Below are 23255 nucleotides of genomic sequence, written 5' to 3' on the forward strand. Positions count from 1 at the left end.
TAAATAAGTTGTGAAGTAGCTTTTTCAATTAATTTTTATTTTTTATTATTCACTATTTATCTACATTTTTCATAAAAAATAATAATAATATTTAATAGTCCATTTGAGTCTTTTTCTATTTTTAAAAAAATAAAAAATAAAAAAATCTAAGAGTATAACCGTGAATTAACATGTCCACAGCAGAAGCTGATAATCAGAAGCAAGGGGTGAGCAGCTTCTCAGAATCAGCTTTTTTGACTTAAAATAAGTTGTTAGAATCAGAAGCTGTTTGAAATAAGTTTAACCAAACAGTCAAAAATAACTTTTTAAAAGCCAGAAGCCATAAGTTGGCTTAAAAAAGCTGCACCAAACACCCCCATAAGGAGAGAGAGAGCTTATGAAGGCTCTGTTTTGTTAAAATTTTAGTGAGCCCCCTCCAATACGATACTGCCTTTGTGTAAAAACCGGGGGTCTTTTTGAGTACGAGGTTGCTGTACGCGCTGATTTGTTGACAATCTCTGTACTCGCTTTTATGAAGTGACACGTAATGAGATGATGATTTGGATCTGATTACACGTCCAACTAGCCAATAGTGTTGGGTCCGGCTGAGTACGGCACGGTAACGTGGCCAGCGGAGACAGCGAGTTTACATGTTTTGTACTCAGAGAGTACGATAAGTTTTTTTTGTATTGTCCTTTATATTCTCGTTTTTTGCACTCAAACCCCCAATATGTAATTGTTATTTTTTTTTTTTAACCTAGTCCAATTGTGAAAAACATTGACGATGATTCCCGTTCAACACGCAATTAGACATTTTTGAATGTTTTTTTTTTTTTTTTTTTTTTTGGGTGAATAACATATTTGAATGTTAATCATGAGTAAAATCTATTTTTTGAGGCTTCTAACAAATTTAATAAATAAAAAGTTTGAGCCAAAAAAAGTTATTTGTTTGACATATCTTAAAATATAAAAAAAAAAATAAGATATTGTTTAGTCCACTTTATTTGTTAACAATTTGGTAATTATTATTTATTGTACAATTAGTTACTTTTTTTTTTTTTGTAGAATTTATAGTTTTTCATTTTTCATATAAATGAAATTTTTATACGCAGAAAAACAAAATGGTAAAGGCCAATTATATTACTATACTGCTAGCAAAAGCACCAAAAAATTCATTTTAGGTAGCTTTTGGTTTAATTAGGAAACTTGGTCAAAGGTTAATTTTTAACTTTTAACTTATTTTAAGTTTATATTATTTCTTTATTTTTTTATACGCTTTTTAAAAAAAATTAAAAAAAAAAACTAAAAAATCAATTTTTAATCAAATTTTCAAAACAAACTTTGTAATGTTTAAAAATGCTCATGTTGCACAAAGAAATAATATAATTTTTTTAACCAACCTAAAACAACGCTGCTACTGGATCCAAACAAGGTTTTGTTTAAAGAAAAGAAGGCTTCGTTTGACTATTTTAGTTGGGACTAAAAAAGTACAAAAGATAAAATATGTTAAATAAGTTAACAAGATAAAATGTCATATTTAATCATAATCAATTCATTTTTTCTCTCACAAAAAATAAAAAATAAAAAAAATTTGCCAAATAAACTTTTTAATCCTAAATTTAAAAAGTCCTAATTCCAAAAAGCCAATGAAATTTTTTTTTTGCCGACAACTAACAAAAGCAACTGCTAGACGACACAAAGCAAAGCTAAAGTTGTTAGTTGAAGTGACTAAGATCAAAGATCTTGTTTGGCCAAATAGTATGTAAAAAAAAAAAAAAAAATTGTAATAATTAAGATAAATAATTGGATTTATTAATGATTGTTAATTTATGAAATTAACCAAATTGGCTAGTCTTTATTGCAATCAATGATTTACTACTATAGGTTCTAACCTTATGTTACCGTTTAATAAGAGATGAATGACCATGAAAGTTAATATATATTAAATGCTATAACAACTCCAATCTGCACAAGTTGAATATTCACTTTTTCAGTCATATGGCATTTTAAGAGATGCTTATGTATAACAAGCCAAATGATTTCTTAGCTCTAATATGATATGTACCTAAAAAGAATTTATTTTTATTTTTATTTTTTGAAAAATGCTAGAAAATTTGTTTAACAAACTGTTTTTCCAAATTTTAATCCTTTTTTAGTTAACAAAAGTGAAAACAAATGAAAACATAATCAAACAGATAAAAAAAAATTGTCTCAGCCAAAGTCAACATGTATATCTTATGTTCATTGTGTGTGATCAATTGGGTTTTCAATGGTATTTTTTTTTTACCATAAATACAATTGTGCTCTGCATTCTGGGTGTTAGTTCGTCATTGTCAACAATAGGTGTCTAACCATGCTGGGTTGAGTTGAATGTTCTTTATTCAAACAATAAGAAATATAAATCAAATGTTTAAGCAAAATACAAGCACTTGCAAAGAAACACAAGATTCAAAAAAGTACAACCTTCCCTCAAATCACTACAATAATAAACAATGTGTAAATTTGGTGAAAAACTAAAAGCACAAGCACTTGTAAGGAATATATACATATAAAGCAAAGTATGAGATTTTTCATCCTTAATTTTTTCTATTTTTTATCTAAATATATTTTTAACAGTTGAATTATACCTTGAGATTTATACGTTTTGAAATTTTCACATGATCCAATAATTAAAAATATATCGAGACGAAAGAATTAAAAGTAAAACTTAATGATTAAAAATCTATTGGGATGAAAAAATAAAGAGATTTAAAAATAAAAAACCATTGGGTAATACAAGTCAGCCACTAATGCATGTTCTTATTGGATCCTGATTATTCAATAAAAGTTGGCTGACTGACATGCCTTCCAATTGTTCCCGGTTGGATCTGGTTATTCAATAATAGACTTTATTTTAATGGTTGGCTAGTCTTTTTCTCTCTCACATCTGAGTTATAGCAAGTTAGACATATATAGATGTTTGTTATGTATGTGTGTATATGCGAAAACAAAATGCAAAGCAAGAGTATGATCACCTTTTAAAGCAGTTGATGCATAGATGAGATGCAGCCTTGTTTAACCTGTTTTTATAGTTCATCTAAAACTTTAAGAGCATAAGTTTTGTGGTGTAATTTCAGAAAAAAACACTTTACAAATCAATAAATTTTATCAACCTTTTTTTTTTTTACTCACATTTGTAAGCATGTAGTCAAGATTTTGATTGCAGAGGGCAAATACTAAGACTGCTTATTGAGTTAGGTTGGTTTGGAACACAAAATTCAGTTTGGTTAAAAGAATTACTTATCAATATTTTACAAATATCTAAAATCATACATATCACTACAACAAAATCATCTTTACATTCAAATTAATAGAACTTTCAACTAGTATGAAATGAAAAGAAAAGGAAGAAAAAAAAAAAGTACATAATAATAATAATAAATCTTAGATTTATTTGTAAATTAAACAAAGAGTGAATTTACGTTCACTTTTAATGATGCATCAAGTTTGTTGGAAGATAAATAATAAAAATTTGAAGAGCATGTATAAAATTTTAAAAAGAAAAATTAGAAAACATTTCAAAATTTTAGATTTTTTTTTCCTGTAAAAATTGACGAGGCCCCTCATGATTTCTTGATGGCTAATCTCTTCATGTAATAACGAAATTTAGTATTTGAAACGGGGTCTACAAAAATAATATTATAAGGACAATTAAACTGTCAGATCTATAAATAAATAAAAAAGATTGTCAAATTTATTTATTTGTATAACATTATTTGTTAATCCCACTTATGTAAAATCTTAAAAATTTGAAGGGGAAAATTATTTAACAGGTCCTTTGATACAATATGTCCATATGTATGCCATGTGTTTATACTTTAATGTGACGCATTATGAAGTGATGCAAACGCGTGAAGAAGATGGCATAGACTTGATCAACATCTTTGTCCTTCAAGTAGAATACACTCCACCACTCTCTCCCCTCCTTTGTTGGTGAGGACTTTAATACCTTGCTAATTAGAGATTATCTCACAATTCAATCCCCGTCCCCATCAATGGTAAAAACCTTGACTAAAATCTTTGGAAAGAGATATAAAAAAAAAATTTAAAAAGGTGAAGATTTTGATATTGGATTTGTCAAGAAAGAAAATTGTAAAAAAAAATGAAATCATATATACATATTTATTTTTATTGGTAATTGTAAAAAAAGTTAACTTGAGCCCACTAATTAATTGGGCCTAATCGAAAAGCCCAAAAATTGGTGAGCTTAGAGAAATTATTGTCAAATAGGCCAAGTGAATTCTATAGAACGGGCCCGCAAGAAAGTCAACAAATTGCGTTGATAAGGATACATTTCAAGCATATATTTCTAAAAAAAGCTCAACCAGCCCATTCTAGGAGGTCCAGATCATACGGGTGTCCGAGGAGGTTAACTGTTATTTTTGGAAGAGATGAAACCCTCAGAGGAGATCCATTTTTCGAAATATTTGCTTAGTCTTGAAAGGGTTCGGAATCACGAACCTGGAGACCTATTTGAGCTTAGACTTGAAAGGGTTCGGATCTACAAACCTAGAGATCTGAAGCGTTTGGCTTTAAACAGATACGAACGCAATCTAGAAGCCACTCCATTAATGAGTCCCAGAACACTTGCGGGTTTAGAGCTTTCCGAGATCTATGCACTAGAACCATAGGCGTAACGGAGTCCGAATAAAGGACCTGATCTCGAGGACGGTGAGGAGAGATAGATTAACTCTCCGGTTAAACTAGCCTATATCTAAGTTGATGTGGCATAATCTAGGGGGTCCCTAAGACTCGGCAATATTTGCGGCAGGGCATTCTCTTGAACTACCCCTGACCCTTCTGCTACAGGGTGTCCTCTGGGACTACCTCTGACCCTTTGGGATGATTGAGGATCATTGGTTAGACGTGGCTAAAAAGAAGGGTTTGTCGAAAGATTGATCTCCTCTTCGGGGTTTTCCTTATCCTCGGAGAGGTCACCTCTTTGGACAATTAGTTAAAGGGAATATTTCCTATGTACTTTGTACATAGACTTCATCCTACATCATGATGTGCCTATAAATAACACCCACCCATAGTTTTACAGTGGATGGATTTGAGAGAGATGATTCTTGGGAAAGAACTTATTTCCCTTCTCTATTATCTACCTTGAGAGTGAAAGTGAGAAATCCATAGAAGAGTCTTGTCATTGTTCTCTCTCTAACTATTTTGTCCTTTTCTTCACCCAATCTCTTATTTCTATCATCTCTTTACTATTGTGTTTTCTAGTTGCGACCGTTAAAGCATCTAAGCCTCTCACCATTTCTTAAGAATTCGAGTTTTCCGACAATCTTCAAAAATCTTTGAATTTCCTGGTGAGCATTCAAATTTTCCGAAAACATACAGTAACTAAACCATTTATTTATTAATATTGTGGGGATATATTTTTTGAGTACTAACACATGGCCAAGGTGACGCCCACGTGTCAACCGAGGTGCCACGTGTCCTGGTTATAACGCCGAGGTTATCTCGGCAAGGCCGAGGTTATCTCCGAAGATATCAGAATCCGAGATAAGCGGATAAGGCACAAGAGTCCTAGAATGATGAGGGGACTCAGCCTGGATAAAGATAAAACTCTTAGGGAGTTTATCTCTATCTATTGAAAAATCTAGGATAAGCACTGAACAGAAGTCCATTGAAGCTAGGCTTCTATGGGGACTAGGATTGAGTTAACTATAAAAGAAAGGCACCCCCGATAGGTCTAAGGTACGCAATTTATATTCTGAACAGTGAGTTTAGCACTATTGATTATCTTTGAGAGATATACTGACTTGATCGTCGGAGTGCCCCCGGGTGGATGAACCACTGCCGGAATCTTCTCTTTCTGTTGCAGGTCAGCCAGGTGTCATCTATTCTACCAGTACTCTCCAGCTGAATACTAAGTTGGCAGTGTGATCGGAAATTCACTCACACAATTTGGCGCCGTCTGTGGAAAAGAAAAAAAGAATAGATGGCCAGTGACGGACAGAAGGATAAGGTTGGGGACGAAATCCCTGCTGGGAGTGGTAAACACGTTGACCCAAACGTGGAGGAAAATGGTCACAATGAGGAGACTCAAAACCAGAATCACAGCAAGAAAGACGTCGGCCAGGATGACGACGTGCCAAAGAAACTAGATCGAAGTGGATACTACAACGAGGACGACCTCTAGGTATGGAAGGATAGATGCCTGCGGAGAGATGAAAAGGTGAAAGAGATGGCAAACAAATTGGCAGACCTGCAACCAGTCGTCAATTTTATGATGCAAAATAACGTCATGCAGCCACCATTCCCGCAGCAGGACACGCCGATTCCAGCGGCCAATGCCCAGAAGGGAGGGCAGAAACTAATCCCAATAGCTCCTTAGCACACCAAAAGCGAAAAACACTCTCACCGACCTTCCAAGGAGGTCGAGTGAGAAGAGTTGAGGAGAGAAGAGTCACAAAGGACACATCGCACTAAAGAAGCAGGCCCCAGAGAACATCGGCATGTTCAAAGGCAGGAGTTGTGCTTCGACACAACTCATGGAGAAAGGTCGAAAAGGGCTTACAACGAAACTGAGAGTAGTATGCCGAAAAGACTAAAGTCGGGAGATAGCCGAGCTCCTGGGCGAACAAATGAGGACTTGAGGGATTACCTCAAAAGGAAACAATAAAATGCCGATGCCAAGGTAACCTCCCCAGATAAGCCGAGAACACCATTCTCAGTGGAGTTGGACAAATTTGAGGCGCCGAAGAGATTCAGTATGCCGAGGTTTCAAATATACGATGATAAGTCAAACCTCAACTTCCACGTTGGATCATACTTGAACTCAATGGCATTGTATAGTGGGAACGAGCCGTTGCTCTGCAAAGTGTTCCCCTCATCCTTCGGGGAGATTGCATCAGATTGGTTTCACAAACTACCAAGGAGAAGTGTAAAGACCTGGGAAGGCCTGGCCAAGATGTTTGTGGCCAGGTTCGTGACAAATAAATTACAGCCATTAAGGGTGGACGCATTGATGGCTCTGAGAATCAGTAAGGATGAAGGCCTTAGGGCCTATGCAAAAAGATACTACGAGGTGTTCAACTGAATACCCGAGTGCAATCAAGAGGTGGTAGTTGTATCTTTCAAGAACGGCCTAAAAGACGACTGTCCACTACGAAAATCTTTGGCACAGACATTGCCAAAAAGCATGGAAGAGCTTATGGCTAGAATCGAGAAGTATGCCAGAGCTGAGGAAGATATATCGGGGACTAAGGAGACAAAGCAAGAAAAAGGAAACGGCTCACCGAAGCGAGGCCGAGGTAACAATGGATCCAGCAAGCAAGAGATAGGACTAAGGGCTACTCAGGTAGTTATGACTGTGTTCTGAATCCCAATTCACAAAGTCCTGGATAAAATTCGGAACCAACCCTATTTCAGAGCGCCAGCAAGGGCACTAGGAGAGTTTATGGGAAGAAACCTTGGCAGACATTGTGCTTACCACAATGAAGATAAGCACATGATTCAGGGTTGTAGAGCCCTGAAAACACACTTAGAAGACCTGGTGAGGCAAGGCCATCTAAGAGACCTTGTCGATGAGGCCAGGACAAGAGAAGAACAGGCAAGACTGCCTCAAGCACCAGCAGCCCCGCCTCCCCCAGCACAGCAACCTCAGACAGGAGGACCTCGGGTAATTAATGTAATTCACTCAAAGGTCAACGAGAACTAAATTAGGGGGGAGACTCAGAAGGTAAAGCACTTGCAGCATGTTTACCAAGTCGGGGAGAAGAGACATCGAGCAGAGGAGTGCCAGGGACCAATTGTATCTTTTACAGAAGCCGACCTTAAAATGCTGCAGCATCCACATAACGATGCCTTGGTAGTATCCCTCCAGGTTGGGAAATGCCAAGTGAAGCGCATCTTGATTGACCAAGGCAGTTCTTGTGACATCATGTATGTCAGGTGTTACAAAGAGCTTGGCCTTCACCTAGACGATATAGAGCAATTCAACGGCCCAATGGTCGGGTTCAATAGAACGCCGACATGGTCACTAGGAGCAGTAAGCTTAGATATGCAGGCTGGCACGAAGAAGATAAAAACGGAGTTCACCGTAATCGACGCACCATCCCCTTACAATATCATCTTGGGAAGGCCATGGTTGCATGCAATGGGGGCTATTTCCTTAATATTGCATCAACTATTATGGTTCCCAACAAAGTATTGGATTGAGGAGGTCAGAGGAGATCAGCTGCAGGCAAATAATTGCTCCATGGTAGCAATGAAATCCACCTACAGCATAAGAGAACCAGAGAAGACAGAGATCGAAGACGAGGATGTGGAGGTCCTAGAGGACGTCGGTAAGGAGCCAGCCGAGAAGAATGAAGAAGCACTGAAGAAAATCCTCGTCCAGGAAGGGAATAAAGAACTCTTCTTCCTTCTCGGCTCGGGCTTAGCCGAAGAAGAGGAAAAAGAGTTGGAAGCTTTCCTGAGAACAAACATCGAAGTGTTTGCCTGGACGCCTTATGAAATGCTTGGCATTGACCCCGAGGTCACTTGGCATAAACTGACTGTTGACAGGTTGGCCAAACCTGTAATCCAACGAGCAAGAAGACTGACGTTGATGCACGTCGAGGCATTGGAAGAGGAAGTAGACAGACTTCTAGAGGCCAGGGCCATTCGAGAGGTAAACTACCCGATATGGCTATCGAACACAGTAGTGGTGAAGAAAAAGAATGGTAAATGGAGGGTCAGCGTTGACTTTACCAGCCTAAACAAGGCCTGTTCGAAAGACAACTTTCCTTTACCTAAGATTGACCAGCTAGTGGATGTCATTTCAGGGCATGGAAAGATGAGTTTCCTGGATGCCTACAAGGGGTATCACCAGATAGCCATGTACCCCTTAGATGAAGAGAAAACCGCGTTTATCACCCCAAAAGGGCTGTATTGTTATAGAGTGATGCCCTTTGGGTTAAAAAATGCAGGAACAACTTAACAAAGATTGGTAACCGAGATGTTCAGACACCTAATTGGCCGAATGGTGGAAGTTTACATCGATGACATGGTCGTGAAGACCAAAGAACCGGAGGGACATCTGGCCGACCTAAAAAAAGTCTTTGAAATCCTTAAAACATATCGGCTCCAACTCAATGCAACGAAGTGTGCATTTGGAGTTGGATCTGGTAAGTTCTTAGGGTACTTGGTGACCAGAAGGGGCATTGAGGCCAGCCCAGATCAGATCAAGGCCATCCTGGAATTGAAGAGCCCGATGTCGGCAAAATAGGTACAAATACTGACTGGAAGGGCTGCAGCCCTGAATAGGTTCATAAGCAGAAGCTCAGACAAGTGCAAATCTTTCTTCAACTTAGTGAAGAAAGCCACAGACTTCTTATGGACCGAGGAGTGCGAAGCCACCTTGGCCGACTTGAAAAAGTATCTGACCACAGCTCCAGTTCTTTCAAATCCAGAACCTGGAGAGGAGTTGTTCCTATACTTGGCAGTTTCAGAATATGCGATAAGTGCAGTGGTAATCTGAGAAGAAAAAGATGAACAAATGGCTGTTTACTATGTAAGCAAAACCCTGGCCAATGCAGAAACTAGGCATTTACCCCTAGAGAAGTTGGCGCTGGCACTAGTAATGGCTTCAAAGAAGCTGAACCATTACTTTCAAGCCCACAAGATTGTGGTATTAACTGAACATCCATTGAAGTCTCTATCGCAGCAGGAAGACCTAACAGGAAGAATAGCCAGATGGGCAGTGGCCTTGGGACAGTATGACTTGGAGTACAGACCCAGAACAGTAATCAAAGGCCAAGTTCTGGCCGACTTCGTGGCCGTGTTCACACCAGAATCCATCGTACATCGAGCTCCGTTGAGCCAAGGTGAACGATGTCCAAGCAAGCAAGGAGAAGCCCAGCCGAATGCAATAGAACAAAGGAAGAGGAAAAAACTCAGACCCTGTAGCATTTACATCGGCGACTCCTTTTGACTGTTTGTCGATGGGAGCTCAAACCGACAAGGAGCGGGGCAGGAGTAGTTCTAGTATCTCCAGATGAACAAATATTAGAACAATCCATTCGTTTGGGGTTTAAGGCCTCAAACAATGAAGCAGAGTATGAAGCATTGATTGCAGGACTGAAGCTGGCAGTAGCAGCAGAAGCAGATGAGATAATAGTCTTCTGTGATTCGCAGCTCATAGTCAACCAGACAATGGGCGAGTTCGTAACCCGAGATGAAAGGATGTCGGCCTACGCAAAGGAAGTCAACAGGTTGGTAGCCCTATTTCAGAATTGCCAACTGCATCAGGTAAGCCAAGATGATAACAGTCACGCCGAAGCACTGGCCAACTTGGGAAATCAAGAACAATTATAGTTGACTACTTATCGGGCGCCAGCATCGAACCATTGACTACAAAGCGTGAAGCAATGTGTGTAGATATGGGACCAAACTGGATGGATGCAATTGTAGCATTCTTAAAGGAAGGGAAGCTGCCAGATAACCACAAAGAGGCACACAAGATCAGATTGAAGTCGACAAGATTCAGTCTAACAGCGGAAGGACATCTCTACAGAAAATCCTTCACTGGACCCCTTTTGAGGTGTGTACATCATTCATAAGTTGAAGATTTTTTTATATGAAATACATGAAGGAATTTGTGGAAGCCACGTTGGAGGTAGATCACTAGCTCATAGGGCCATCACCCAGGGATATTGGGGGCCCTACATGTAGAAGGATGCAGAGGCCTACGTCAAGAAGTGTGAAAAGTGCCAAAGGTTTGCGCCCTTGATACACCAACCAGCAGTAGACCTAAACCCAGTATCCAGTCCTTGGCCGTTTGCCCAATGGGGCATGGATCTCGTTGGGCAACTGCCCCAAGCAATTAGACAAATGAAGTACCTGCTAGTAGCAATAGATTACTTCACCAAGTGGATAGAAGCTGAGCCCCTAGCCAAGATCCGAGATGTGGACGTGAAGAACTTCATACGGAGGAACATCATCACCAGATTGGGGATTGCAAGAGCAATAGTTGCCGACAATGGAACACAATTTGACAATAAGCTAATCAAGAGCTTATGTGCAAAATTCAAGATCAAAAATTATTTTTCAACCCCAAGCTTTCCTCAAAGCAATGGACAAGCAGAAGCATCCAACAAACTTATCCTGAATGAGATAAAAAAGAGGCTGCAGGCAGCGAAAGGAAAGTGGGTAGATGAACTGCCAAGTGTACTTTGGGCATATCGGACTACGCTGAGAAGATCAACTGGGGAATCTCCATTTGCCATGGCTTATGGCACAGAAGCTGTCATTCCGCTGGAGGTCGGCATACCAAGGATCAGAATCCAGGGAGTAGAGAACGGGACTAATAATGTACTGTTAGCCCGAGATCTGGATCTACTAGAAGAAAAAAGGGAGAGAGCTACAATTCAGCTAGCAGTATACCAGCAGCAGCTTGCCAGGGCTTACAATAAAAAGATTAACCCAAAGGAGTTCCAAGTCGGCGACCTAGTCTTGAGAAAAGTCGTCGGCAACAAGAAGGATCCCAGGGAAGGCAAGTTTGGCCCAAATTGGGAAGGACCCTACAGAATCACTTCGATATTGAGCAATGGGGAATATCAGCTTGAAGATAATGAGGGCAAAGAGTTGCCAAAACCCTGAAATACTTGTAATCTAAAATTTTTCTATCATTAGATTTTCCTTGTTTTTTGCCGACGTAATGAATAAAATTTTAGTAGAATTCTTCTACATTTATGACTGATAAGATACTTGCTAATGTTTCTAGAATACATGCGTAATAAGAACCCAAGTGGAACTTAAGTTCACATTAGGGGGCAGAGAGTTGGAAAACGGTTCTAACACTTGTTGAAACTTAAGAAAAGTTTACAAGTTAAAATTAAACCGAGATCATGTTTAACACTTGTTGAAACTTGACAAAAGTTTACAAGTTGAAGTTAAACCGAGATTATATTTAACACTTGTTAAAACTTAAAAAGTTTACAGTTGAAGTTAAACCGAGATCATGTTTAACACTTGTTGAAACTTGAGAAAAGTTTACAAGTTGAAGTTAAACCGAGATTATGTTTAACACTTGTTGAAACTTAAAACCGAGATTATGTTTAACACTTGTTGAAACTTAAAAAATTTACAAGTTGAAGTTAAACCGAGATCATGTTTAACACTTGTTGAAACTCAAGAAAAGTTTACAAGTTGAAGTTAAACCGAGATTATGTTTAACACTTGTCGAAACTTGAGAAAAGTTTAAAAGTTGAAGTTAAACCGAGATCATGTTTAACACTTGTCGAAACTTAAGAAAAGTTTACAAGTTGAAGTTAAACCGAGATCATGTTTAACACTTGTTGAAACTTGAGAAAAGTTTACAAGTTAAAGTTAAACCGAGATTATGTTTAACACTCGTTGAAACTTAAAAAGTTTACAAGTTGAAGTTAAACCGAGATCATGTTTAACACTTGTTGAAACTTGAGAAAAGTTTACAAGTTGAAGTTAAGCCGAGATTATGTTTAACACTTGTTGAAACTTAAAAAGTTTACAAGTTGAAGTTAGACTAAGGTTAAACACTTGTTGAAATTTTATGAAAAAATTTACAAGCTAAAACCAAAGTTATGATAAAAAGGGTACTTGGGTACTTGCCGAGGTAAATCATCAGTTTGTATAACCGAGGTGTGCCACCCCGAGAAGGTTACACAAAGATTGAAGTATATATTAAAGATATGCAAAATATTCTAAGTATGGAATCATACAAGAATAGTAAAGAGAATGCAAACATACAAACGTTCAAAATAAAGAAGTTGCATTTATAAGAAAGCACTTCGGCAATATGAAGAGCTTACACTGTTTCAATAGAAAAACGAAAGTACAGAACACAGAAGAAAGAGAAAAACATGAAATTAAGATTCTTCAGCATCATTAGCAGGCTAGGTTTGGACCTCGGAAGACTGCTGAGAAGACATCTCGGCGGCCTTCTTAGCCGCAAGCTCAGCGTCAATTTCTTGAAGGGTTAGATCGAGGCTCTTATCGGTAAGAGGCATGTCCGATGACGGCTTCTCAGGAGTGGCATCCTTGGGAACTTCCTCACCCTCCTCATCTTGAGTCAAGTCTAGGGCTTGCTCATTTAGAGAGAGGGACTTGGTCCCAGCAGCCTCCTTTGATTTCCTCACCATGGTCTCCTCATCGGACTCAAATTCGTCGTTGGATTGAGTTAAAATTGGAAGGAATGGAAGAGGAATGACGTCGGCATTCCTAAAGGGCGAGTCCTCGGGGACTTCAAGCTTTTTTAGAAGAGACATCCAACCCAAGGTGAAACCCTTGTTGCATGCCCGCTTCACTTGCTTTTCATAGTCAACCGTGACATCAGCCACCCTCTCATTGTAACCCTTCTCATCGGTTGCCTTGATCTCGACATCCTTCGTGGCCAAGGCTTCTTGCAGTTCTTTTTGGGCCTGGGCCGTCTTTTCCTCGGCCTCTCTCTTTTCAGCTTCAAAAACCTTCTTGATGGCCTCAGCGGAATCCGTCTTTTCTTCGACATCATTTTGAGCTTTAATAGCAGCCTCGGTTTGATCTTCCAAAGTCTTCATCTTTGATTGCAAGTTTTTATTAGTCTTTTGTAGACTGGAGACCTTCCTCTTCGTGTCAGCCAGCTCCTTCCGATTCTCAAAAGATTGTACTGAGAAGGAATGGGCATACTGGATTGCCTAAGAACAAATAAAACAGAGCAGAAGTTATTACAAAAATTTTCTAAAGTATAAAAGAGAGAAAGAAAGAAAAATTGCCAAAAAAAGGCACTTACTTGAACAGAGCACTGAAGTATCAGAGCATAGTTTTCATATTCACTTAATTCGGCGTTTCGGTTGAGATCGCTGGGAAGAAACAGAGCGGTACTAAAGACAACGCCGACATTAATGTCATCAGCGCTATAGTTAGCCCTAACTGGCTTATTCTCCAGTGTGATCTGGGGGACCCAGAGGGAATCGTGCTTTCGAGACCCCAAGGTAGTTGTAGCGGATGACCTCGGCCTCTTTGATCGGGTAGACTCGGATGGTTGGGCCTTGGCAGGCCTCTTCTCAACGGCAAAATGGGACTTATCACTCTCAGCCAATTTGGAGATTGGCAAGGTGTCCTCAGTATCAATCTGAGTCACCGTTGCCTTTGGCTGAGCCTTCTTGATCCTTTTTGTCTTCGGCTTTGGCTGGGTTGGCGCTGGTTGGGCATCAACTGAATTAGGAATATTGGCCAAAAGATCCGTAGCGACTGTTTTTGGCGGCCCATTTCAGCAGCAAAAACAATTTGTCACCGACGTTGGCGTTGAGATGGCGGGATCAGATATGGAGCCGAAGTTGACAGCTGCTCTGCTGGATCAGAAGTTGATCCTTGATCTGGCTGAGATGTGGAGGCAGCTTGAGGAGTTGTGGCAGAATGGGGAGATAGACTCTTTTTCTTCCTTTTTGGAACGTCGAGGAGTATTGATTTGTAGGTGGAAATGAAATTGAGTACCAGAGGAGCTCTACGCTTGTGGACTGGTAGGTCCAATAGCTTCTTTAGACCCTTGCTGGGGTAAAAACACTTGCGGAAGCCTTTTTCTGGTAGTGGAAGAGCTGCAAGAAAAAACAGACATAAGAAACAAATAAAGTATTGAAGAGTTTAAAAACAGGTTAGTATGAACACAGGGCTCTTACCATTGCCCTCTACAAAAACTGATTGAGGAAGAGGGTAGAGATGAAGGTCCTCGTTTGGAGCAAACTCCCAGTTTCCCAAGGTAATGAAATAGCCATTCCCAGCTCCCTTATTGGAGTTAGGGAGGTCGGCAACAATTTTGTATTCTGTGGACCTCGGCTTAAGGTAGTAAATGTAGCCCGTATCTTTTTTGAGGCCACACATGGTGTAGCAGTATTAGATATCAGCTAAGGTAATCCTAGCGTTTTCTTGTCTGGCTAAGGCTATGATACCATTGATGACTCGATAGGAATTGATGGCGAGTTGCATTGGGTTCAACTTATAATAATGAAGTATCTCACAGAAAAGGATATTTAGTGGGAGCCGAAGTCCGCACTCGATAAAAGCTACCACAGGAAAGGGCATAGAATCAGTTATAGGCATAATGGAGTCATCTTCCCCAGCCAACCTCAGATGGACGTCGGCAGAGATGTCAAACTCACGCCTAAAGTGATATAACTTGGTCGGGGTGTCTACCCTATATTTCCACATACCCATGATATCAACCTAACTAGGAGGAACTTGGTTTCAGAAAGAAGGTGTTTTAAAAGGGTTATTGAGACCTCGGCAAAAACCTAAAAATTTGTGGGGTAAGAAATTGTGGGGATCGTTTCAATTTTTCCTAAGAATTTGTGAGTTCTACAAACAATCCCAAACCTAGATCTATGGAAACGAAGATTGAAGGCACGAATCTGGAAAACAGAAAAGCAAGAATGCACTTCAGAATCAAGAACAAAGATGGACTATCAAGAACATTGTAAGTACAAAGGGTATAAGGTCAAGAACAGTGGCAAAAGTGCAGAAAAGTTGTGAGCAGTGCGTGTATTCAAGACATGGGCAAAGAGCAAAGTCGTGAAATAAACACACACAGATACATAACTCATAAATCAAATACTTGAGTAAAACAGCAATGGCGATTAATAATGAAACAAAACTTCTTGGAGAGCAACAAGAAATAAAACCAAGAGGAACAGTGGCTTACCAGAAAGAGGGAAGCCGGAATGGGGATTGCCGAAGTTTGACGACGGTTGCAAAGGCGGAAGATCGGTGAAAATTACGCCGGAAGGGGTAAACGGAGCAAGTTGCAGAGCTATGGAAGTTTGAACAATGGAGGATTTGAGAAAGCTAAAGAGAGAGAGAGCTTTAGAAACAATGTAAAGTGAAGAGACGGAAGGAGAAAGAGGTTTTGTTAAAACTTGAAACGGCGGCAAAAAAAAGCAATTAATGCTCCTAAAATGATGTATGCGTCAAACGGCGCACGCAGGCGCGAGATGACTTACAAGCGCATACGGAGTACGATCCAATAAGGGGAAAACGCGTGGTTAAGACGGTTGATGTATTATGCTTGACAACTCATACGCATGAGGGAGCTCTTGAAATTTTTTATCTTTAAAGAGACATGTCGGCTGGGAATCTCTAAGCCGATGTACTGGCAGGAAGTACCGATATAGGTCCCATTACCTCAGAATGCCTAATAGAACCTAGGGTGCAGTTGTGGGGATATATTTTTTGAGTACCAATACGTGGCCAAAGTGACGCCGACGTGTCAGCTGAGGTGCCACGTGTCCTGGTCATGACGCCGAAGTTATCTCGGCAAGGCCGAGGTTGTCTCCGAAGATATCGGAATCCGAGATAAGCGGATAAGGCACAAGAGTCCTAGAATGATGAAGGGACTCAGCCTGGATAAAGATAAAGCTCTTAGGGAGTTTATCTCTATCTATTAAAGAATCCAAGATAAGCACTGAGCAGAAGTCCATTGAAGCTAGGCTTCCATGGGGACTAAGATTGAGTTAACTATAAAAGAAAGGCACCCCCAATGGGTCTAAGGTACGCAATTTATATTCTAAACAATGAGTTTAGCACTATTGATTATCTTTGAGAGATATACTGACTTGATTGTTGGAGTGCCCCCGGGTGGACGAACCACCGCCGGAATCTTCTCTTTCTGTTGCAGGTCAGCCAGGTGTCATTTATTCTGTCAGTACTCTCCAGCTGAATACTAAGTTGACAGTGTGATCGGAAATTCACTCACACAAATATCTATACATTTTCGTTTCACTTTCCAAACCAAAAATAATAATAACTGTGTGAGTGATTTTTCGATCACACTGCCCAACTCAGTATTCAGCTGGAGAACACTGGCAGAATAGATGACACCTGGCTAACCTGTAACAGAAAGAGAAGATTCTGGCGGTGGTTCGTCCACCCGGGGGCACTCCGATGATCAAGTCAGTATATCTCTCAAAGATAATCAATAGTGCTAATCTCACTATTCAGAATATAAATTGCGTACCTTAGACCTACGGAGGTGCCTCTCTTTTATAGCTAACTCAATTCTTGTCCCAACAAGAGCCTAGCTCTAATGGACTTAGGATTACCATCAATCTTGGACTTCTAGTAGGATTGGGATAAACTCCCTAAGAGTCTTATCCTTTCCCAACTGTAGTCTTTCCCTTTTCTAGGACTCTTGTGCCTTATCCACTTTTCTTGGATTCCGATATCTTCGGAGGTACCTCGGCCTCGCCGAGATAACCTCGGCGTCATGTCCAGAACACGTGGCACCTCAGCTGACATGTCGGCATCACCTTAGCCACATGTTGGTACTTAGAAAATATATCCCCACAACTGCCCCCTAGGTCCTATTACCTTGACATTCTGAGGTGATGGAACCTATATCAATACCTCATACTAGTACATCGATTTAATCCGAGATCATCATCGTAGACCGACATGTCTTCTTAAGAATTCCAATAAACTCCTTTATGTGTATGAGCTGTCAAACATCACTTTCCAACCGTTTCATTCATGCGTTTTACCTTATTGGATCGTGCTTGTGACGTGCCAGTAAATCGTCTTGTCTGCGTGCGCAGTGTGACACATTCGCTGCTCTAGGTGCATTAATTTGATTTCGCTGCCTTTTCAAGTTTTAACAAAACTTTTCCCTCTTCTTTCATTCCTTCACTTTTCATACGATTCCTTTGCTTTTTCTCTCTCTAGCACTTGAATACGCCATTATTCCAGACCTCAAGCTCTGCAACTGCCTTCATTCCTCCTTCTAGTGAAGCTTCCGCCGTTCTTTTACTTCTGTAACCATTGTCTGACATCGGCGATCCTTACACCGGCTTCTTTTCTTCGGTGAGTTTACTGTTCCTTTTGTTTTCAATTCTTTGATGCTTTCTATTACTTGCTGCCATTACTGCATTTGTTCAAACTTTTAATTTGTGAATCATACATCTGAATGTGTTTTTTTCCACGATTTTGCCCTTGCCCATATCTTGAACACACGCACTGTTTCACCACTTCCCTGTACTTTTGCCATTTTTCTTGGCCCTATACTTCTTGTATTCTTTATGCTCTTGATAAACCATCTCTGTTCTTGATTCTGAAACTCGTTCTTGTTTCTGTTTTTTCCAGATTCGTGCCTTCAATCTTCGTTTCCATAGACTTAGGTTTGGGATTTGTCTGTAGAACCCACAATTTAGGAAAAACTAAAACGAACTTACTCTAGTTCAATACAAACTCTTACTAAAGTGTACTTTTAGGTTTTTGGCCGAGGTCCTTTAAACCTTCCAAAAATACTTCTTCCTGAAATTCGATATCTCCATTTAAGCCGACATCATGGGTATGTGGAAACATAGAGTAAACACCCCATCCAAACTAGAATTCTTTAGACAAGAGTTTGAAATCCCAACCGACATCCATCTGAGGTTGGCTGGGGATGATGACTCCCTCATGCCTATTGATGACTCCATGCCTTTCCCTGTGGTAGCCTTCATTGAGTGTGGACTTCAGCTCCCACTCAACATCCTTTTCCGTGAAATACTTCATTATTACAAGTTGAACCCAATGCAACTTTCCATCAATTCCTATCGAACCATCAATGGAATTATAGCCTTAGCCAAATAAGAAAATGCTAGGACACATTAGCCGACGTCCAATATTGCTACACTATGTATGGCCTTAAAAAAGACACTGGCTACGTTTACTACCTCAAGCCGAGGTCCACTGAATACAAAATCGTTGCCGACCTCCCTAACTCCAACAAGGGAGCTGGGGATGATTATTTCATTATTTCGGGGAACTAGGAGTTTGCCCCAAATGAAGACCTCCATCTCTTCCCTTTCCTTCGATCAGTCTTTGTAGAGGGCAATGGTAAGAGCCCTGCATTCATACCTATTTATTTTTTAAAATCTTTCATACTTTATCTATTTTTTAATGTTTATTTTTCTTGTAGCTGTTCCTAAGCCACCAAAAAACTTTCACCAATCCTTCATTCCCAGCAAGGATTTGAAGAAACTCTTGGACCTGTCAGTCCATAAACGAACAGTGCCTCTACTTCTCAATTTTATTCCAACATACAAGTCAACTCTGCCCGACGTCCCTAGGAGGAAGAAGAAAAGCCTTTCTCCACTATCTACCACAACTCCACAAATCGCATCCATATCTCGGACAGACCAAGGGTCAACCTCTGATCCAACTGAGCAACTGTCAACCTCGGCTCCATACTTGATTCTAATATCCCAACGTCGCCGTCGACGCCAAACAGTTTCTACTGCCGAGATGGGTCGCCCAAAACCAGTTGCAAAATATCTCCTGGCTAACATTCTAACTGATGTTGACGCTCAGCCAACACAAGCCCAGCCTCCTCCAAAACCAAAACGAATCAAAAAGGCTCAGCCAAAGGCAAAGGTGCCTCAAATCGATTCTGAGGATACCTTGCCTATTTCCAAACCGACTCCGAGTGAGAAAACTGCCTCTGTCCCTGCGAAGAGGTACGCCGAAACACTTCCATCTGAATCCACCAAATCCAAAAGGTTGTGGTCGTCTTTTGCAACAATCTTGGGGTCTAAAAAGCCTGATGCCCCCTGGGCCCCCGAAATCACTTTGAAAGATAAGCCTGTTATGGCTAGTGATAGCGCCGATGATATCAATGTCAGCGTTGCCCTCAGTACTGCTCTGCTTCTTCCAGGCAATCTGGAACGAAATGCCGAGTTCAGCGAGTACGAGAACTATGCCTTGATGCTTCAGCGTTCTGTTCAAGTAAGTGTCTTTCATCTGGCACTTTTTTCCTTCTTTCTCATACTTAGAAATTTTCTAATAACTTTTGTTTTGTTCAATTTCAGGCCATTCAGCATGCTCATTCATTCTCAATTCAGTCTTTCGAGAACCGGGAGAAGCTGGCCGAAATGAAAAAGGAGGTCTCCAGTCTTTAAAAGGCCAACAAGAGTTTACAATCAAAGATGAAGAAATTGGAGGACCAAGCCGAGGCTGCAATCAAAGCCCAAACCGATGCCGAAGAAAAGGCTGAATCTGCCGAGGCCATCAGGAAGGTTTCTGAGGCCCAAAAAAGAGAGGCCGAGGAAAAGATGGATCAGGCCCAAAAAGAGCTTCAAGAGGCCTTGGCCACGAAAGAAGCCGAAATCAAGGATGCCGATGAGAAAGCATATGCTCAGGGCATAGCCGATGTCTCGGAGGCCTACGAAAGGCAGGTGAAGCAGGCATGCAACAGGGGTTTCACCCTTGGTTGGATGTCTCTTCTGAAAAGGCTTAAGGTCCCCGAGGACTCACCTCTTCGGAAAGCCGACGCCATTCATCTTCCATTCCCCCCACCTCCTCCACCAACTCAATCCGATGATGACTCTAAATCTGAAGAGGAGGAGACCTTGGTCAGGAAATCCAAGGAGGCTGATGGGGCCAAGTCCCCTTTTCTGAATGAGCAAGTCCTAGAATTGACTCAAGATGAGGAGGGTGATGAGGTCCTCAAAAATGCTGCTCCTGAGAGGGTTTCAGCCGACGTCCCCCTCGCCAACAAGAGCATTGATGAAACCTTACAAGAGATTGATGCTGAGCTTGCAGCGGAGAAGGCGGTCAAGGTGGCTTCTCAACAGTCTTCCGAGGTCCCAACCCAGCTTACTGCCGATGCTGAGGAATCTTAACTTTGATGTCTTTTTCTTCTGTCTTTTGTACTTTTGTTTTTCTTCTTTTGGGAACAATTGTAAGCTTTTGGCCGACGTGCCTTTCCTGAATATTAATACAACTTCCCTTCTTTGATTGCTTGTATCTTTGCCTTCTCTTTACTGCTTTTGCACGATTCTATACTTAGAAATTTTTGCATGTCTTCAATATACACTTTAATCCTTGTGTAACCTTCTCGGGGTGATACACCTCGGTTGTACAAACTGATGATTTATCTCGGCAAGTACCTAACTACCTTTCTCGGCGTAATCTTGGTTTCACCTTGTAAATATAAAATTTTCAACAAGTGTTTAATCTTAGTCTTCAATCTTCTAATTTGCCCACAATTTTCAACAAGTGTTTAAACAATGATCTCGGTTTAACTTCAACTTGTAAATTGTCCACAAATTTCAACAAGTGTTAAATAATGATCTCGGTTTAACTTCAACTTGTAAATTGTCCACAAATTTCAACAAGTGTTAAACAATGATTTTGGTTTAACTTTAACTTGTAAATTATCCACAAATTTCAACAAGTGTTAAACAATGTTTTCGGTTTAACCTCAACTTGTAAATTGTCCACAAATTTCAACAAGTGTTTAACAATGATTTCAGTTTAACTTTAACTTGTAAATTGTCCACAAATTTCAACAAGTGTTAAATAATGTTTTCGGTTTAACCTCAACTTGTAAATTGTCCACAAATTTCAACAAGTGTTAAACAATGTTTTCGGTTTAACTTCAACTTGTAAATTATCCACAAATTTCTACAAGTGTTAAACAATGATTTCGGTTTAACTTTAACTTGTAAATTGTCCACAAATTTCAACAAGTGTTAAACATATTCTTCTTCTCTCTGCCCCTAATGTGAACCTGAGTTCCACTTGGGTTCTCATTATGCATGTATTCTAGAGACAATGTCAAGTATCTTGAAAAGAGAACTAGCTGAATCTTTATTTATTTTCTTTGGCAAATGACAAAGGAACAATGAAATTCTAATGATAGAAAAATTTCAAATTGCAAGTGTTCCAAAGCCTTGGCAACTCTTTGCCCTCATTATCTTCAAGCCGATACACCCCATTGCGCAGCACCGAGATGATTCTGTATGGTCCTTCCTAATTTGGGCCAAGCTTGCCCTCTCTGGGATCCTTCTTGTTGCCGACGACTTTTCTTAAGACGAGGTCACCAATCTGAAATTCCCTTGGGTTAACCTTTTTGTTATAAGCTTTGGCAAGCTGTTGGTGGTATGCTGCGAGCTGAATTGCAGCTTTCTTCCTTCGTTCTTCTAGAAGATCTAGATCTCGGGTTAAGAGTACATTAGTTCCATTCTCTACCCCCTGGGTTCTGATCCCAGGGATACCGACCTCCAGCAGAATGACCACTTCTGTGCCATAAGCTATGGCAAAGGGGGATTCCTCTGTTGATCTTCTCGGCGTAGTCCGATATGCCCAGAGTACATTGGGTAATTCGTCTACCCACTTTCCTTTTGTTGCCTGCAGCCTCTTCTTTATCCCATCCAGAATTACTTTGTTAGAGGCTTCTACTTGTCCATTGCTTTGTGGAAAGCTTGGGGTTGAAAAGTAGTTCTTGATCTTGAACTTTGCACAAAAGTTCTTGATTAGTTTACTGTCAAATTGAGTTTCATTGTCTGCAACAATTGCTCTTGGAATCCCAAACCTGGTGATAATGTTCTTCCAAATGAAGTTCTTTACGTCCACATCTCGGATCTTGGCAAGAGGTTCAGCTTCTATCCATTTAGTGAAGTAATCTGTTATTACCAACAAGTACTTCCTTTGTCCAGTTGCTTGGGACAGTTGCCTGACGAGATCCATGCCCCATTGGGCAAATGGCCAAGGACTGGATACAAGATTTAGGTCTGCTGCTGGCTGGTGTATCAGAGGTGCAAACCTTTTGGCATTGTTCACACTTCTTTACATAGGCTTCTGCATCTTTCTGCATGTAAGGCCACCAATACCCTTGGGTGATGGCTCTATGAGCAAGTGATCTGCCCCCAGCGTGGCTTCCACAGATTCCTTCATGTACTTCATATAAAAAATCTTCGACTTGTAAAGGGTGTACGCACCTTAAAAGGGGTCTAGTGAAGGATCTTCTGTAGATATGTCCTTCTGCTGTCAGACTGAATCTTGCCGATTTTAATCTGATCTTGTATGCCTCCTTGCGGTCATCTGGCAACTTTCCTTCTTTTAGGAATGCAATAATTGCATCCATCCAGCTTGGTCCCATGTCTACACACATCGCTTCACGCTCTCTGGTTACTGGTTCAATGCTCGGGCCCGACAGGTAGTCAATCATTATTGTCCTTGCTTTTCCAAGTTGTACTGCACTAGCTAGGTTGGCCAACACATCGGCGTGGCTGTTATCATCTCGACTTACCTGAAGTAGTCGGCAGTTCTGAAACAAGGCTGACAGGCTGATGACCTCCTTTGCGTAGGCTGACATTCGTTCATCTCGGGCTGCAAACTCACCTGTTGTCTGGTTAACTATCAGTTGTGAATCACAAAAAACTATTACCTCATCTACTTACACTGCTGCTGCCAGCTTCAGTCTTGCAATGAGTGCTTCATACTCTGCTTCATTATTTGAGGCCTTGAACTCCAAACGA

General features: G+C 40.4%; 1 protein-coding gene across 1 annotated transcript in view; it reads left to right on the forward strand.

Annotated features, from left to right (window-relative positions):
- LOC114311358 (uncharacterized) overlaps positions 1-23255 on the forward strand; it is a 218702-nt gene that overhangs the window by 172991 nt on the left and 22456 nt on the right. The gene's annotated exons all lie outside the window — the stretch shown is intronic.

The sequence above is a fragment of the Camellia sinensis genome, chromosome 6 (genome assembly GCF_055761805.1).
Source record: "Camellia sinensis isolate YWXY chromosome 6, ASM5576180v1, whole genome shotgun sequence".
In the NCBI taxonomy this organism is placed as follows: Eukaryota; Viridiplantae; Streptophyta; class Magnoliopsida; order Ericales; family Theaceae; genus Camellia; species Camellia sinensis.